At 37.2% G+C, this 2,533-nt stretch overlaps 1 long non-coding RNA gene across 1 annotated transcript; it reads left to right on the top strand.

The window, feature by feature from the left end:
- The first annotated feature begins 1,082 nt into the window (after positions 1-1,082).
- LOC136179857 (uncharacterized) lies at positions 1,083-2,249 on the top strand. The gene is made up of 3 exons (XR_010666789.1): positions 1,083-1,240; positions 1,650-1,783; positions 1,910-2,249. It is a non-coding gene; the product is annotated as an uncharacterized lncRNA (long non-coding RNA).
- Positions 2,250-2,533: the final 284 nt, after the last annotated feature.

Consider the following 2,533-nt stretch of genomic DNA (forward strand, 5'->3'; position numbering starts at 1 on the left):
ATTCTGCAGTTTTGTCTTTTTTCTTCTCACAATTTTCTCCGGTTGTCTTTGAGGTCGACTGTGAGTCATTTCTAATCAAACTTCTCATATTTTCATAGGCAGAAATGGACATGCAAAAACAATTCTTCATGAGCCGTATATGTGTTTTACAGGAGACAGAAAATTTAAACAGACTCTGCAGATGTCATGAACAGTTTAGTTTTCACACATTTATTTATTTATATCAGTTGTACTGTATCAGGAATGATAAAGGTCAAATAAAAACGCCCCTCTTCTGAACATTTAAACTTATATAAGACAACGTTTATTAGGGCAAGGGTGTGCTGCAGTACTGATACACTTGCTCCCCCTTGTGGACAGATAAGAGAATGCAGTTATAGTTATTATTTAGCAAAGAGTTTGTCATTATGAAGATGTAGAGGCACAAACTGGAATTGATTCAGTGGTAACATCATGATGAGGCATTCAATGACTATTGGAATCCGGTAAATGCTAACTTTTCTGCAGGTTAACTATACATTTTCAGCAACTTACAAAAAATATCTGCACAAACATTTGCCATGAACATATATTGATAAATAAGGTGTGCATTTTGGTGACTAAGGGGGTTAGGGAATTTTAAAAACTATTTATAGAATATGTAAAGAGTTCACTAAGTCAATAAAACATTGCATTGTGTTTTTATTCTTCTTTTTATATGTTTTCTTTAATGTTTTCTCATGCCCTTTGGTCAACTGTGGTTGTTTTAAACGTGGTATAGGTCTAAATAAACTTTGATTTGATGAATTCTCAAAGATTTTTGTCTTTGCAGTTTGATGTGTTGCAGAACAGGTGTGCATGCATAGAGACACACTAAACATAAACACACACAAAAACACACATCAGACATTCATTCTGCTCACTCATTGTTGCCAAACATATATCAATGTGTCCATTAGAACAATGTCACCGTGTACAAACTGCAGGCAGTACAAACTTTGAGCCACATTTGGAGCTTTTTTTAAATCCCCTTTTTTCACAGTACGACTGGTGAATCCGGTTTATGAGGAGTGGATCAGATTTTCAGGACATGAATCATGTTTGGTTTCTTTGTACAGGATTTTTCAAGTGTTTTAGGCTTTGTTTGTCTGCTCTTATAAAAAGGAGCTATCTACCCTCAGTCTGACATCAGTCTCATCTAGGACCAAGTTGCTGACACGGACGTGGTCTCTCTTCACCTGGTCAAGGAAAAAAATGGAAGGTGAGTGCTGAAGGGAGGGAAGGTATGGAGGGAGGGAGGTTTGTGGAAGAGAAGACCCTATCTGACATAAGTTAGGCTTTAGCATTAATGAGAGAAAAATAACTGAGACATGGACGCAAATCAGATCATGTCGGCTATAAACTGGCAGCATTTTTCTTTATCTGAAATGGATGTTTTATTAAAGAGCTTTATTCTGTGCTGCTGCCAACTAAGAAGAACTGAACATTTGTTATTATAGTTTGTTTTTTTACTTCAGTATAGTCATATGCATCTTGTCATTAAATGATACAGGATATTCTAATGGCTTGACAATATATTGTATAATGTCAAAAACAACAAAAACGTATCATCTGCATCCCTCTCTCTTACTTCAGAATCAAATCTCTTTTTTCTGTCTGTTTTTAACCAGCTAACACTGAAGTGAAAGATGCCATCACAACCCTTGCTAATTTTTACAAGAAACACTTGAACGCAGACAACCAGTTGCAAAAGGAGGAGCTCATGAAGGATATTGTGGCGCTGAAGGACTGCCCTGAGTTTAGAGTAAGAAACTCGTCACTTTCAGTTTACATGACATGACGTTACGATGCTCATGTACACGTAACAGATTTAGTTTTTACCCTGCTTCTTCTTCAGACTTTCTGTTTAATCTACTAGTCTCTCCTCTAGGCTAAAATGGAGGCTAAAATGAAGCAAAGAGGAGGGCAAGGAAGGGAGCGCTGTCATCGCAGGAGGCCTGATGGGAAGTGTGACGACCTCAGGATGTTCTGTATGCTGATGGGAAAGATGATCAAATGCGAATTGGGCAATGAAGATGATTCTGAGGATGATCAATAATGCGTGAACAGAGAATCTACTTTGAACTCCTTGGAGACTTGCCATCAGAATGTGTAAAAGCACATGTAATTGGTACAAAAAAAACCTGAAGTTTAATTTGATGTGGTGGGCTCTTTTATGTTTACATCACAACGATGGGAATAAACAGAAACAAGAAATCAGTCAAACCGGACAGTGACTCCCTTGTTTTGTTAACACCTCTAGGTATTGTCATTCATTATTCTTTGAAGCTTCAGTGTTGTTTCTGCCTGACACTAGGTGTGGTTGCGTAGACTTGGATAACAAATCTGGTAGAATAACTGGTTCTTCTTTTTCAAGACATAGAAGATGTTGTTAGAAGTTTTATCTTTAAGAATGAGCTTATCTGACAGAGTCGTGATGAAAGGATCAATCTAATTGTATGATGATTATGACAAACTCTATCAAATCACACCAAAAGCAGCAGGATGACAGCAC

Source organism: Labrus bergylta, chromosome 8, assembly GCF_963930695.1.
Source record: "Labrus bergylta chromosome 8, fLabBer1.1, whole genome shotgun sequence".
Classification (NCBI taxonomy): domain Eukaryota; kingdom Metazoa; phylum Chordata; class Actinopteri; order Labriformes; family Labridae; genus Labrus; species Labrus bergylta.